At 38.6% G+C, this 17121-nt stretch overlaps 1 protein-coding gene across 3 annotated transcripts in view; it reads left to right on the forward strand.

Annotated features, from left to right (window-relative positions):
- The window catches only part of ITGA9 (integrin subunit alpha 9), a 223113-nt gene that overhangs the window by 67491 nt on the left and 138501 nt on the right, over positions 1-17121 (forward strand). The gene's annotated exons all lie outside the window — the stretch shown is intronic.

A 17121-nucleotide genomic window follows, 5' to 3' on the forward strand; every position in this document is an offset into this window, starting at 1 on the left:
GAACTGTCCGTAGTGCTGCCCGCTTCTTTCTCTTGAATGATACCCAACAATAGAAATTAAATTATTTCTCTAAAGTGGTTATTACCCTAGCTTTATCAAAATTAGATTTCATGTGCCTTGACCATCTTTTCCATTTTCTATGTGTTTCTGAATTTCATCATAGTCTTTTCTAGTTTTGGCTACACTTAATAATTTGGCATCACTTGCCACTTCAGTGCCTTGCTTATTTTTTTCACTCACTTAAAATTGGATTAGATGGTGGTCCTCACTCTTTGTATGCCAGACTGCACTCTTAACCTCTTGCTATGTCTCTTCTGTTAATAGTTTAAGGTGATAAAAATTCTGACATGAATCATCTGGGGAAGGAAGATGTTCATGTGAAAGATAGTGACTGGGGCATGACCTTGAGGTTCATAGAAATTAAAGCTTCTAGAAATAGTATCACATCACTAGAATACTGCCCTCATTAACCTCCCCACTCTGAAACAAAACCACCGAAAAACCTCCAGCTCCCTCCTCCTCCCCCAAAACCTAAAAGGAAGCCAAAAAAAAGGCAAGAGATGCAGGTAAATGCTTTTAATATTTTAATATTAATAATTGGTATTGATTAATATTGATAACTGATTAATATTGATTGGATTTTTTACCCAAAGAAGTTACCTTCTTAAAAGGAAATGGTGAAATAATCACCTTTTTCTCCTCTCAAACATATTCCATGCTTTATAAATTATTCTGGAAACACTGAAATCTCGTCTTTGAACATTTAAATCTAGGAAGCATCTGCTTGTCTCCATGCTTTGGGTGAATTCAGGTCTGGTTCTTTGCTTGGTCTCCCTCAGTATAAAAATAGACCCCAAAGTTTTCAGTGGTCCCTTCTTAGGCCCATCATGAGACCACCAATGTTCCAAGTGCCCCTGTTTGACAAATGCAATGCTAAACATGCCCGAGTAGTTAACCATCTCCAGTCAAGAAATTCTGACATTTAAACTCCAAGGCATCCATACCATTTGAACTGAAGGGATCACTGTATTAGCTACTACCATTAGCAGTCACCACCTCCTTTGTGAAACAGCCAGCAATTAGCGAGTGTATGGCAAGCACTCCTGACCACCCAGTTTGTTGTTTAAATAATCCAAAGAGTTTAAATAAAACAGGCCCTTACATCACCACTACCAAACTTGGCATGTCCTAGAGAACTTTGTTTGAAACTGTTGTAGTTTTCCTAAGATGAAATGTTGTATGTTTGAAACCCATGACTGGGATTTCAGAAATCTGAGTTGAATTCTCAGCTGTAAAGCAGTAATCTGGTGTGAAGCTGGGAAAGCACTTACAATTTTTCTGATCTTAGTATCGCCCTTCTGTCTTGCTCTTGAGTCATCATGCCTGTTTGCTCCATAGGCTCTTTGCAGGACAGTCAGGACTTGGAGGACAGCCTGTAACTTGCTTGCAGTTCCTATGGTAATCATTTGTTTTGTGTATTTATGTATTAACTGGAACACTTATTCTCTGAATCCGGCTCAATGGCTTAGGGTGGTTCTGCCAGACAAATTCATCTGTGTTTTGGGTTTTTACTTTTTCCCTTACACTCTGGGTTTTTTTCCTCCCTTTGGGTTTTTAGGCAAAGGCAGACATTGCCAAATCCCACTGCCACAAGCTGAGTGGAAATATGCAGATTGGTTACTCACAACTGCCAGCAGTGTAAGAGACAGAGCACTCCAGGATCAGAGACCAATGCACTACTCTGCAGAAATGTTTTTAAGTTGGAAACATTGATTGTTCACTTTAAAATTCTTCTCATCATCCACGCATTTTATGCATGTGCACCTATCTTCCAGCTGGGCTACATCAGCCTCATTCTGTAAATTTATTTTTCACAATGCTTTCAATTGTGTTCTGTATTTTGGGCCTTCTGTTAGGCTCTTCCACTCAAACCTGTTTTAGTGGTTTTTACATCCACAGCTGAAACCTTGTATGCACCATTACAAATATCTATTGATGTTTTTTAAAAAGAACACAGAATAAGCTGTTATTTGGCCTATTGATAGCAAAGAATTGCACTGAGGGCCTCAAACAATAACACTTCAAGCTGTGTCCTTGCTATATCTCATTAAGAAACACAAGACCTAGCAAGCTGGGAAACTGCATGGGAAAACTTTGAAGACTGAATAGCTGTAGCAAAGTGGGTCTGGGGCTTTGGCCTTTCTTCCTCCAACTTAGTGATGAACCAGTTGCCATGCTATTGTAGGTGCTTTTATTTCAAATGGACAAAAAACTTTTAGGCTTAGGTTATCCTTAAGCTTTAGGCTTAGGTTATCCTGACTTAAGGCAGTTAACTGTTGTAAAGTGAGGTTACATTGCTGCAGTTGAGTAGTGTTGCTAAACAAAGGAGACAGATACCTCCAGGACACAGGTGACTTAGGTCTTGGTGACAGTGTGTGAAAGAAAGAGAAACACCTAAGCATCCAGTAATGAGTCGAAGCTGAAGGTGTTGACTTTGAGATATCTCAAGCCTTTTCAGGAGATATCAGCATCACAGATATTTGTGCAGCCAATTTGCTTTTCCTTGCCTCCAGTAGCTGGTGCCAGCATAGCCCTTGAGAACAAACAAGGGAGGCAGAGATGAGGCTTTGGTTAAAAGATGAGCTGGGGAAGTTTGTATCTCACAGCTTTTTCTCTGAATGACTCTCAGTAACATGGGGCGTGTGTTTTGGGAAAATCAGAGCTCTTAACTGAGTATGGCAGAAGACATCTTGCTGAACTTGAGTTTCTTGTGGATGCCAAAAACGTACCTGGGTTCAAAAAGTGATCACATGAATCCATGGCATAATACTTCAAAGATAAATGCAAAGATACAGGCTGGATTCAGAGAGTCTTTCCATATTGCTAGAAGCTGGGATGGTGTGTGAGGGGGGTATCAGTGTGTAAGCCTTTGCTTTTTCTTCTTGATAGGATTTATCATTGGCCCTGTTTTACCCCCTATTCTTACCCTATATTCTCATCTTTCTGAATATTTTAAGTTAATTATAGTTGAAATACCAGGGTCATAGGAATTCCTTAAACAGGGTTTTAATGAATTTAACATGTCTGATGGTTGATTGACATGTCTGTCAGTTGACGTAAAGCCATTTTTCAGTAACTGGTTGCACAAGTAGTGTCTTCAGCCAAGGTTGCATTCAGTATATTTTACAGTGACAGGTAGAAAGATGCAGAAGACCTGTGCCTGTAGGCGCATTACAGGCAGGATAACCTGCAAACAGGTAAGGTCTGGCATCAGAAGGGGCAGGGTTGAGCTAGGAGGAGAGACAGGGACTGAATCTGTGCTGTAACCTGAGGAAGGAACGAGAGTTTTACAGCCCAGAGAAGTCATTGTCAAAGGGATGTCAGACTCTTTAGATGAATGAGTTAAAGCCAGAAGGCTTTTAGGAAGGACCTTTCCTCTTACTGTAGGTTGTCTCTCCCAGTTTTCTATAAACATCTTATTTCATAAAAAGAAGACAGTGGCAAGCAGTTCTGCAGTGTTCCTTTGCAGGTGTATTTGTTTCCAGAGACCATGAGGGAGAAGGGAAAGGTTCTAAATTGACTATATTGGTATTAAATGATCATATTTTTTATCACTGCTTTCAAGAAATCAGCTTTTTGTACTGCTTCCTATTTCCATAATCATCTGGAAGTGTTCTTATTAACTGGAAGCAAGTATTTTCATTAAGTTGCAAGCTTTCTTGAAAACTCTTCTTCTTCTGCCACCTCTTGTTTAACATCTTCTTTCTTTTCCAAGCTATCATTGCATGTCCCAGGATTAATATCTTGGCAACTGTCAAAAGAATGAAAAATGTGTAAGCTGTACTCTGATTTTATTTTTAGTTTTAAAAATAGTGGTTGTGTTTGTGTCTGGTCAACAGGTTCCTTGACAAACCAAACAGTCTTTGCTGTTGCTGGATCTAAAAGCAGTCCTTTGACTCTCCCAAAGAGTCTCTGAAATAACTTTAGAAGCCTTTACTGAGTTAGTATTTAATTTTTTTACTATGAGAGGAAAACTTAAAGTTGAGGAGGAATGACTGGGCTGGGGAAGATTGTGGGATTTCAGATGATATCACTAAGTCCTGGCAGATGTGTTGTGTGATGTGTCAGGTGTCTGAGAAGTGCTCTATAAAATATGATTTTAGATGGGATAGCAAAGAGCAAATACAGCTTATGGCTATGTTCATCTGATTTTCAGAAGGGAAAGAAACAGTGAAAGTTGGCAGTGCTCAAATGTCTGAGAGTGTTTGGTCCCCTCTCAGATGATACTTAAATTAATAATGTTCTCCTTTCCTGGGATACGCAGAAACACTGATGACAGTATCTTAGGGATACAGTCTGCTTTGATTGTTTTCACCTGTGGAACACCAGGAGCTTTTGTGCAGGCTCTTTGGCTCTCATGTAACTCACAATCCCATTCATCTGAAATTTTGTAGGTCTACCTTTGTGTAAGTCAAGGGGGGCATTTCCCTTCAATCTGGGGACAAGTGTGCCCAACAGCAGATGAAGAACAGTAGTTTGATTCTGCTTGGTCAGTGTGCAGAGTGGGAACAATGAGCAAAGAGGAGCAATGAATCTTACAGAGATTACTTCAAGAAGTACAGTGCTGGAGGGGAGGAAGATTGTGACGTAGTAGTTTTGTACCCTGAAATCATCATTGTTGTATCCTTCCATGTTCCCAGAACTGCACATTCCAAAACAAAGAGGTATCCTACCCAGTAATGGTATCTAAATGCTGCAAAGGGTTTTAGTCCCAAGGGGACTGTGAACTTTGTGGCTGTAAATGAAGTATGAAGGCTGAAACAAGAGGTTGCTCTGAAAAGAATCCGCTAACATTTAGCAGGTTTGAAGAGCAATGTCTGGGAGCAGAAAAGACATGTCAGAGATGGAGACTTGCTGCTATTCGGACAGCCCATGGGGACCGATTCAGGAGCAGAGAGGAAGCACAATATGGCTTTAGTGAAGACTTCGATTTTCTGATTCATTTGCAAAATAATATTTAAAGCATTGTGGCATTTCCTTATGTCATGAGCATGAGTTAATTAGAGTCTGTGTGAACACTGTGAAGTAAGATAAAATGCCAGGCAGTGGAAGGATTGTAGGAAAATTTATTTTGAAAGTCGAGAACACTAGACTTAAAGAACATTTACCTTAATGGTATTTCAAACACTGGGCCTGGGGAAAGATGTGGACATGCCCCCTGTTCTTCTCAGGGTTTTTATCATCCTTGGCCCCCCTCTCTGGGGGCCTTTACACATCTGCAAGGTCTTATCTTTTTCTCATACCAGGGAGAGTTTCCCTGGAATGCAGGAGAAAACACCTAAAACTGTCTCTGGGAAAGATGCTTCTTCCAGGCAGGAAAATCTTCCTAAGCGAAATAAGCCCAGATCTCCTTATAATGAATCTTCCAGAAGGGTCTTCTACCCTTACAGTGCTAAATGAGTTTTGGCTCAGCCCTATACAGGAAAAAGTGGGAGGTAAAAGAGAAAGAAAACTAAAAGGGAAATCTGCCCATGAAAAAAACCTCACCAAAACAACTCAGACATTTACAAGTTAAATATTTCATTCTGGGGAAAGCAGTGTTTGTTTCTTGTCCCTTTTAGAAAGAGTTTTTAAAAAAGAGAAGTAGTAGAAGGAATAGTGGCTTTCCTTTGCATGTGAAGAGGAAGAAGCTTGGGTGCGAATCCAAAAGATCTGTAGATCAGGTCCTGAAGTGAAGATGCACAGATAAAAAAGCTATGACAGAAAAAAAGTCTCAGGTAATTCTTTTAATCGAAGTTCCTTCTCCAAATGCTTAGAAGGCTTCCTACATGATGAAAGACAAATCAGGTGAGTTGTCTCCAGCCAAAGTGGCAGTAAAGAGCTTATGTGACCAACTGATTCAATGAATAATTGTGTATGCATTTCCAGGACCAACTGCTTTTCACCCAAAATTTCTGAGGTAACTCAAATAGGAAATAGTGAATTATCAGTTCTAGTTCATAAGCTGCCACTTAATTTGCATTTTGGTATCAGAACAATGATACAATATAACAGACTTCATGGAGACTAAATACTGTTTGTCTTCCTTATGTACTAGGGGAACTGATAGAAAGCATAGAAAGAATAGAATTTTTATGTTCATAGATCATATACTAAAATGAGGAAAAATCAGTGTGATTTTCTTAGGGGACATTCTTACAGATGTGTTTGCATTCATTAGAAAGAGTCAATGAAGATACTGTTCTGGATATTGTGTAAATTAATTTCTAGAAAGGTTTTACAAGCTCTTTCATTAGGTAACCGTGTGGAAATGAAGCCTTAAAGAGGAAAGGTAGTGTTGTGTATTAGGAGCTGATCGAATAGTAGAAATAAATAGTCTTATATTGTAGTTGGAGATAACTGGGGTGTCACTGAAAACTGTGTTGGGTCTGTGCTTCATAAGTGATACAGAAAATGCATGAATGGTGAGATGACGAAGTGTGCTGATGGTGCAGTAGTAGTCAGGGTAGAAAAAAGATGCCAATGGTATGGTAGTATTCAGGGTAGAAAAAAACAGAAGATGTTATTTTGAATTTACAGAAAGATTTTGCAGTGAATGGGCATTAAAATGGCAGATTAAATTCCCAGTAATTTTCATGGTATAAGCTGTATATATACACACAGTTATAGGGTTTAAACTGATTATTACAATTCAATATAGAAATGTCGAAATTATTAAACCTAGGTCTTTGAAAACATCAGTTCAAGTGGCAAACAAAATATCGATTCTTGATCAGAATTAGGAGAGAAGTAGAGAGCCAAACTAAAAATTCATTTATGTTCAGGATATCTCTGTGGTGCATGGATATCCTGGACATAGTCATCTTTCTCTGCTTTCAGAAGAGGGTATGATAAAGGTAGAAGAGTTATAGAGAAATAAGGTTACTTAGAGGAGTGAGATGACTTCAGAAGGTGATTGGGCTAATTTAAAGAAGAAAAGTCATGAAGGATTAATAACAAAAATTTTACGTAGAAGATCAAGTGTATGAACTTGAGAGTATATAGCAGAAATAATGCTGTTTTGTTCTCTTGGCTTGTGTAGTCTCCCCCTCAGTGTCCTTTATTGACCCGTGTATATGCCATACCTAGTGGGTTTTTTTGATCGCATACAGCTAGTCAGGGCTCCTCCTTGAAGCTGTATTTTTCACTGGCCATGGAAAGACCCTCATCACAAGGCTGGCTTTGTGCAGTTCTGTTCTTAGCTTTGTAGTCCAGTAATGCTATTCCACTTCCTATCAAGAGATGTAATCTTGGGGAAGAAAAGTAAACTTCTGCCCAAAACCTTATTGTTATATATACCTGGTGGCGTGCCCCGAATCAGGGCAGGAGTGGGTGTAAACTTGACTTGCTCAAGTTGCTCTTGTCCTTGTAAGAAATATGAGTACTTTGTGGGAGAGAAGGTTGGGGAAGAACTTTGAGATTTCCCTTAGTAGTTTTGACTGAAAAAAGCTAATATTCTTGGATACAAAGCAAGAGCCTTTTTACCTTTTTTTACACTAGAGTCTGTGCTCCTTAGCAAATCCCAGCCTGAGGAAAAGACCCCCCCCTAACAGGCAGTTAGTATTTTCTGTGTTTTCTGCAGACAGGGCAGTGTCTTGAGAAAGGTTTAAGAAATCACATCTCAGGATTGACTGATTCCAGGAGGCTGCAGAGCACTGTGGTGTTGATTGTTTGTAAACCTGATGGGGAGGAACAAAAAAATCTGTGCAAATACTTGTGAGCGTCTTCTCTAATTTCTGTGTGTTGGAGGGTAATTAGCTACTCCTTTTGATCACAGGGAAGAGTTTCTACTTTTTAACTAAGACTTTCTTGCTTCTTGGAAGTTTTCATTCTTAATTTTTCATCTAGACTTTACCTGTCATGCCTTTCACAGCCCTGGCAGAAAATGGTAAGGAATTCAGGTTTGTTTACAGTCTTTTAGAGAAAAAGGAGGGAAAAAAAAGAAAAAAAAAAGGGAAAAGAAAAAGTCTGGTAATGTGTTCTTAAAGGTCTTAATTATGGATTCAAAATAAAACAGCAAACTAAACTAGCATCAAACCATGTTTTTTTTAAAAATAACCCAAGCCAGTGTGCATATGAAAGGGAAAAATGGGTTTGTGAGTGAAGACCCAAGACCTGTTACAACAGTCTGTTAACATTGCAGGCATGAAACATAGTTGTTTATAGTATTTGGTAGAGGATTTCAGAGTAGATCCTTTGCTTTTGTCGGCAGGGGGTAGGAAGTGCTCAGGCCCTCGCTTGAGGTTGTTATAAATATTAACTTTATAAAACCTGTGCTGGAAGTCTACAGAAACCTGTAGAGCCAGACAGCAGAACTCACTGATACAATTGTATTTGGGAACTAGCAGACCTGTCTACAGAAAAAAGGAAAGAGACGGAACCTGAAAACTTTATTACTTACCCACACTGTTGATTGCAAAGCAAATGAGACTTCCAGAGCTGGGTACTGTTTTGTTCTCATGCTTTGACTCAGGCTTGTTGTGTTATGGTTACGCTCCTACATCTGATTACGGCAGAAAAAAAATAATCCTAACATTGAATTAAACTTACATATGCGAGTTTTCACTGCTGGGTATCAAAATAGCTGTTTTCATATTTGCTAATCTCCAGAGGCATAGAAATCAGGAAAATACTATGGGAGAATGGGAATGCAGCACGGTGACGTCTGAGTTGCAAATAGACTTTGTGTGTTTCACTCCTGTATCAAGATGAACTGCAGAATACAATGTCAGGATAAAGGGAACCAGATATTTGCATTGTTATGAGATAACGTAATGACTGTGTTTTACTGAAAGGAATTAAGTTTTAGTGGCTGAACAAATCCTTTGGCAGCAGCTTGCTTTTCCATTCCAAACACTTTTTGCCCCCTCAAACTGTGGGGAAATCTTGCAACACTGCTTGTAAAAAGTAACACTGATGAGTTGACATTATTCAGGGGACAGGAGGTCACGCCCGCTGCTTTTCAGCCAGTTTAACAGATGTTCCTTCCTAAAAAGGGCATGCTGTACTCTTTCTCCAGTGTCTCCAGTATACTCTATATCAAGTGCTGCAGCTTTTGTGCTGAGGTCTTGACATTAGGTATTTATAGTTACTCCTACACGACATGACTCAGCCCCTCTTTTACACAAAAGAATATGGGTAGTTAAAGCCTTCCAAAAATTGTCAAGCAGGGAAACTTTGCAGCTGAAATAGATAATACTCCTGGGGTTTCACCACTGTCTGTTCTGATTTGCTAATGAAGTCCTATAGTAGTCTTGGTGCCTTGGTTCTTTTCAGTGGAAACAAACAAAAAGAAAGATGAAGATGTACTCCCTTAATGACTCTGCTCCTAGAAAAGTCCCACTTTGATGTGAAGATGCAGTAGGTTGATTTTAGGCTGCTACTGGTTCGTGTTCACTGCTTCTTGTGAAATGCACTAAGACCACTGGGAAAGAAAAACGTGCATATAGTCAAGAAAATGTGCTATAGTCAAGAAATGTGCATTTAACTTGTTTTGCATTCAAACTGACATTGTAGGTGTCCAGTCTCATTGCTACTGTCCCAGAATTCCATGTGTTGTGTTACATGATGCATTTTTATCCATTTACTTTGATAACTAAGTATCAACACAATTTTTAGATGAAGCTCCAGTAGTGTGATGTTTAGTACTGATTTGTCCAGCCTGGTAAATAAGGTGATGCTGAGAAATAGCAAGGTTACTGAGCAATGCAAATAGTCCATTCTATACTGCTACTTCTACACTTCCTCTGTCACTTGGGATAGAACTCGTTGTTTGCAGTCCAAAGCAAACAGCATCTAGCTAATAATACTTTGATTTACTGAAAGTTGGAGATAATAGGGAGGTAGTATCTTCTTTTTGCCAAGAATTTAAAAATGTCAAGTTTTTGGTTAAAAGACCATGTTTCCAGATGAGGGGTTGACGGAACAGGCTTCTGGATGCATTCTAAAATGAAACCAGTAATTTTTCATCTGCTAATTCTGGAGATAATATATAATTACTTTCTTTCCCCTCTCTTACCTTTTCTTTTGTTTGTTTTGGATTTGTTTGTTTTGATTTTATTTTTAAATTTAAATAGTACTGCAAGGACTATGCAGTCTTGTCACAGCATTCAGTCACTGAACTTACATGCTTGTACACTTCTTTTCCTGAGACTAAGGTTAGATGATAACTCTCTGCAGGATGCAAATGCAACATAAGACCACTTTCTCTCCTGAGGTTCAGTTCAAGCACAGGTTTCGTATCTCAGAAGACACTGTGAACTGGCAAATTAAAGCGCTGCAGCAAGAGTCAAAGATTACAAAACTTAATAGTCCATAATCCCCAGTCATGGCAATCAGTTTGCAACATTCAGTTGTTTCTGTTTTACTATAGAGAGTTCACAGAGTTAATTTGAGCTCCTTGATTTTCATGTGACTTTAGGTTGCACTGTGACAAGTATAACGAGTGTTACCATGCTTCTAATCATTCAACATCATTCTTGTTTAGCTGAAATAAACTGGAGAAGTCAGTAGGAGTAGAATGACTTGTAGAATGGCAAATATTTAATGCAATTAAAATAATTCTTTTGGTTTTTTTTCTGACAAAAAAAAAGAGAATGTTGATAGCTATTGTATTAAAAATTTCTGTTGACTGGATTCTGGTGACAAATTGGTATCAAGGGCAGAAGTATCAGAGATGAATTTCTCATGAAACCTGTAATCTTTCCTATCTGTACCTTTTTAATCTAAATGTTTTCTGGGTTTTTATGGTATCAAAAAAACCTCAAACCACCAGAAACCCTGTAACCCATCCTGTAGATATGCTGTTTCCATTCATGTTAGCAACAGTGCTAAACATCTGGTGAAAGTCCCATGTTTCTTTCCAATCTAATGTCCCATTGCAACTCTAATTTTAAAATTGTTTGCCTTATTTAGTAACCACTCTAGTTTTCTTGCTGCTTTTTATCTCAGTGTTCTATATTAGTGCTCATATCTTGTGCCAGCATTGCATCACCCATTTTGCAGCTGAATCTGAAAGCAGCATCACACTTTTTGGTTTCTTTGTAATGATAGCTGCAGTGGTTCTGAAAACTCTTGTGGAATGACAACACATTGTACAGGGGGAAAAAACCTCATATCCTATTTCCTACCTCCTGAAACAGCCTGCACCTAGGTTCCAGTAAGTCAGCTGCACTGATGGCCGTGCAGTTGGTACTATAGGGGCTTGGCTTCAACTCAAGAGCAGGACCGTCTTTCTGTTGGTCAGATGTTGCCTCTGAAGCATGTGGTGCTGAATACACAGTGGGGTTGTGGGTTAATCACCCAAATGCTTTCTTTCTATTAGTGCAGTTTGTTCTGAGTATGGTTTTGTAGGGTTTTTTTGTGTGCTATGAGTTAAGTGGTGTACAATTACACTGAAGACAATTTAGTATTTCTGTGAGCCTCATGGGAAGCAATAGCCTTGTGCCTTGTTTTCAACTCAAATGTTTTCCTCTTGTTAATAAGCAGGATGGCCATAGGAATTTAGGTTGAAAAATGTTCTACTTTCATTTGTAAAGTATTTTACTTCAGGGTGCCTTGCAGACAATTAATCAGTCACAGGAAATTTCTTTAAGATAGCTGAATAGCATTATATCTGTTTTACAGATCAGAAAGTGAGGTAGTGAGACAAAATAATTTACTCAAAACCACCAAGGAAATAAGTGTCAACATCCTGGGATTAAAACTGTAGCTTTGTCTCCTTTTCAGGTAAAGTCCAAATGGAGCAGTAGGGTCAAGTCAGACAGTGCACAGAGAGTGTGCTTGGCCACATTGCACCTTATGCAAGCTACTCCTGAGCACCAAGGTCCCCAAAATTAGGTACATTGGAAGTAATTTGTGTGAGAATCATTTATATTTATTTAGTTGAAAAGTTTGTTAACTGGATGTAGTGGAAATTCTTTGTTGTGGGAGTTTTTTGTTTAGCATATGTGTCTGAGCAGTTTAGATGTGACCAAGAGGCTATGTAATATTCAGAAATGTATAAATTGCTTGAGAAGTGATTTTTGACCTTTATTCTCAATTTTCCTATTCTTTACTTGACTTCTGAAGATATCAGAGTATAGGTTTGAAGGCAAAACCAGTCAAGGAGAGGATGCAGTGAAATGTTTTGCCCAGATTTGAAAGCTTACTGTTGCTGCATTTCTCCTTGATGTAGGCTGCCTCCAGTTAGTAGATTTTTCTAGGTTTTGGTAGAGAAAGATATTTCTATTTCATGTGCGATACCTTTGATATTTGGAAACTTGGTTTTGTTTCAGCTCTTCTTCTGTTAGTGATTTTTCTTTAAAATACCTATTTCAAAGATCCAGTCTCATTCTGATGTGCCTTTTTTTTTTTAATTAGATATCGAGGTAAAAAAAAGACATTATAGTATTTCTGGTGGTGACTTAGCCCTAGAGGAGGCACCATGACAGTCTGTGGGGCATTTCACAAGGGAACAGTGTTAGCAGGCACTCTGGCATCTCCTCTTCTCTGTCAAACTCCTCCCCTAAAACCATGTTATGATTCCCCAGTGTTAACTCAGACAGCTGTGGAAGCCCTGGGGAACCAATGTTGTTAGTGTGCCCTTGCAGTTAAGTGGAGTGAGGAGGAGGAAGCAGCAGCAACAGCGTGTACTCCCTGCATCCAAAACCTGAAGCCACACTGGCACAGCAGATTGTCCCACCTGGCCCCAAAGCACATGCAGCCATGGTGTGTGCCAGCCTCAGGGGTGGAGAATTTACAGAGATATGCTTATCAGTAGAGGGTTTTGGTTAAGATGTGCAGGTTTGTGAAAGTGTGTATCCTAGCATCCTGTGAGGGTGCCCATCTGGATCCATGTAGAAACATGAAGGCCTATAGCATCCCACACTGATTTTCCCTCCATCCTCTCTTCCACCAGTGTAGAAAAACCCTCTGCCCCTCTTGGGAGAACTCATTTTCCATGCCCAGCTGTGTTTGGGGGCTTCATTTATAATACTGTCAGTGAGTCTGCTGGTTTAAGCAGCAGCATTTTCCCAAGGTATGTTTTTCCATTCAGGGGAGGCTCTGTGGAGCTACTTCACATCACATGTGAAAGCCTTTTTTCCATTTTAGTGAACCCATTTTTCCACAAGCAGTTGCACCCAGCCTGGTGTAAAGCTGCACCCAGAGCCCTGGTAGCATTGGGCAGTAGGGTCCCCTCTACATGTTGTTGTGACACCTGAAGCCCCTCTGCTGCACAGTTTCTGAAAGCCATCCCTGTCCATGGGGCTGCATCTGGAGTTAATTTAAACCTCTAGCTGGTTTAATAATCCTCAGGGGACATATAGGTAGTGGCCAGTCCCTACAGACTTGGCAGAGATTAGTGATTAATAAAGTATAGATACCACCATTTATCCTTGGACAGGAAATGAATCCCTGGGAAGTTTTGGGTCTGTGGATTTTGTGGCTTTCAGGGCGGAAGAGTGCAATGACCCTTTGATAATTTTAGAGGGGAAAGGCAGTAACTGAGAGAGTGCTGATGCAGACATGTCCCCATAGCACAGTGTGTCTTTGATGGGGTGGGTTTAATGACATGATACTTTCAGACAATAAATCAAGATTTTTGTATCCCTTCCAGAAGCTGGCAGTGACCAAGACTGTACCCAAGACTGTGCTTGGAAAACTAAAAAAAAAAAAAAAAAAAATTGGAGAAATATAAACATATGAATCCTTTCGCTAGCTTTGCAGGCAGTTCTTTTCCACTCAAAAACATCCAGGAGTTCCTCAAATTGAAAAACTGCATAGTTACAGCTACATAGTTACCAGCAATTCAGTTTAAAGCTAGTTTAGCTACCACTACACAGTTATACTCTCAAGTTGTAATACAGATAGTTTTTCCAAATCCTGCTGATTATTCCCATTTATTTTATTCTGAGTGTTCTCTGCTTTATCTGCACATTTAAGGAGCTCTGTTTTCTCACTTTAAAAATGTGCCTTTCCATGTGCATATTTTTTATTTTTTGTCTACACATTCAATTTGCAAATGAACTCCCTTTTTAAGGCAGTTTAAGGAAAAAAACAGATCAAGAGGTTTAAATCTTTCTGTATTATTTCCCTCTCCTCTGGTTTTTCTTCATATGAAATGTGATTCTTCTGAAAGGCATTTCTTGGAATAGTTTGAAAGACTGTTGTCTTTAAAGTATAAAGAAGGGACCACTTCTTATGAATACCATGCCAAAGAGGAAAAAGTTTCTTCATTATGATGTTGCTCTTCAGGGTTTCATATTAACAGGTTGAAGAGAATTTAACACGCTGTAGTTTGTACTTTGTCACGGGGCATTTTCCATAACAAAACCAGTTATTTGTAAGCAACATCTGACCCTACCCCATTACTGAAGCAATCTTTCTTTGCCAGCCCTAGAGGAAAACCAAAACTATCCCAAACCCAACCCCTTTGTGTCTTCTGTCTGTCTGATGACTTTGGGAGCAGTTTTTGTTGTTTGGACCAATGAGCATTGAATGTTTGGGTGACTTTTCAATGGGATAACAAACGCTGTGTTTTAAACACAAGCTTTGCTGGCAAGCATTGTGGCTTACAAAAAATTAAACTGGCCTCCCATCATGGTCATTTTGGCACAAACTAAAAAGAAAATGTGTGGTTTTTCTTATTTTGTTCTGTAAGATGGATTGTATGGCAGTTGCTGCTTTTGGGGACAAGAATAGTCAAACATTTGAGGCAGATATTCATATGACTTAAAATAACAGGAACATTATGGTAATAGTGGGATTATTCTATGTAAATGGATTTGCACAATAAAGAGATGTAAAGACACTTCAGCTTAGTTTGGGTAAAAATGGGCTTGGTTTGACATGAGAATGAATTGCTGTAATTGAAATATGCATTTTCTCATCTTCAGACCCCTGGAAGGACGAATTTCACAGTAAAGCTATGTAAAATCTAAACAACTGCAAGTTGTACTGCCAATAAACACTAATGCTTTTACTATGAATTCTGGTGTGAATTTCTACAACTCCTGAAATACACTTTAAAAATGTTTATTCATTGTAACATTTCTCTTTGGGTTAGAATTTTTTCTATGCTTTTCAGAAATGAAAATTAAGTCAAGTTGTACTCCCTCTGGTGAATGATGTTTGTAAGTGAGAGGAAAATTGTAATGTAGGAAAGTTAAGGCATTATGCCTATAAAGTACAGGGAATAAGGAGTGACTGGAGGTTCCAGGCAAGGACAAGTTATATGCAGACATTAACATGGCCTTGAGAAAATACACTATGTACAAGATATGCTTTTTATAAAGTTACAGAAATAACCAGAAGTTTGAAGATCAGAAAAAAATCAGTTTTTCAAGCTTCAGACATTTCACATTACAGCATTATAAAGAATACTACCTTCTGTTTGTATGCTTATGTGGGAAGAAACAGTCTAGAACAAAAGATTTGGGTTTTGTCTTCCAGCTATAGATGGTTTTTTTCCATCACCTTATGCTCAAAGTCTTTTTTTATTTGGGATAGTAATTTCCACAGGAAATGGTTATGAATCATTCCCTCATTTTTCTTTCCACTTTTTTCTCCTCAAATTCAGAATTAATTATTTATAGAATTAATTTTTGTAAATTTTTTAAATGCTTTCAATCTCTTCCATATAGAGTCAGAAAGATTTTTGAGAGGGTTTTTTGTCACTGAAAGAACTTGCAATTTTTCTCCTTCGGTTTTGCAGATTTTCTGAACCTTGAATATAACAACATTTATCTTTCTATCACAGGAGAAAGAGAAGCAGTCTCTTTAGTCCTGCATATCTGTAATTACAACCATAATCTGCAGTAGCCTTTTATCTCAAAGAAAATAGGTTTATATAGGGAAATGAGAAGCTATGGAAGAAAGGAATATAGACATTGTATTTAAGAAGCTGGCCGATAATTCAGTAGTTTAGAACAGGTCAACCATTTTTTTCAGTAATATCTCAAAGATCAAGTGACCAAAAGTAGCACTGATTATTCTCTTGTACGTGGGGACCAAATAATTACAGGTACTTTGCTGCTTTTTTAAAATGGATGCTTGGCCATGGTATGAAGTGATATACTATGGATACTTTTACAAAGGTTTATTTGTTGGCTAAACCAGTAATTTATCTCAAATATAGGAAAAAATCACACATATTCTCTTTTTATAGAATTTGTATAGTTTGAAAAAAATCTAAGCCACAAAACCTTTAACCAACTGCAGAAGATACATGAAGAACTAATAAAGTGATACATTCAAAATCTGTGGTTAAGTAAGTATGATCACATTTAATATTTCCATGTAATTGCCATTTTGACAACTGGTTATCTTCAGAGCTCATGAGTGGAGCCAGTGCTGTTCAAATTTAAAATAGTACCTGATTTTGCAGCAGTGCTGAATTCTGGGCAAATAGTCAATCCTACTTGCTTTAGCTGCAAACAGCACCATGCGACTAAGCCCTTCCCTGAATTGTCTGCTTATGTGTCAGCTGAGCATATCTCATCCTCTCTGATCTCTCTCAGAGAATAATATGGGAGCTGAAACATGTCCTCTTTGAAACTGGGAAGTACAGACATGGATAAAATGTTTAAAGCTGAGATTCTTGGGTTGATAGTATATCCCCTCGCCCTAAGGAGGACTGGAACCGTATTAAATTATTCTTAGAAGTCTTCTTTGGGCTCTATTTAGTGTGCTGAAAATCAACAATGAAATCTTGGGGAAGAAAGTAGATCAATGTAAATCCTATAGCCAAACAAAGCAAAACCTGTTTTCCAATCCAAAGATTTGACTTTTGGCTGTGTTGCGGGGTTTCTCTAGAACATGGTGGAGATTTGGGAGGTTCAGGTTGGTTGTGTGCGTACTGCGGCCTGCCTTTTTCAGTGGGGACACCACATTACAACTGTGCTTTGCTAGAATGATTTGAATGGAGTTCTTGCACCTGCTTCTTCTCTTTTTCATTAGCTTGCAGCACTCTTCTCAACTACTGTATGTAAATTATTAGTTACTCTGTGGCCATAGGAATTTAAGCCATTATGGAGCCTATTGCAGGATTGGGACTTCCTTCCCCCCCCTGTTTTGGGTAATGCTTTATGAATATCCTTTAAT

This window comes from Manacus candei, unplaced genomic scaffold (assembly GCF_025592945.1).
Source record: "Manacus candei isolate 608988 ecotype Guabito, Panama unplaced genomic scaffold, ASM2559294v1 h1tg000049l, whole genome shotgun sequence".
In the NCBI taxonomy this organism is placed as follows: domain Eukaryota; kingdom Metazoa; phylum Chordata; class Aves; order Passeriformes; family Pipridae; genus Manacus; species Manacus candei.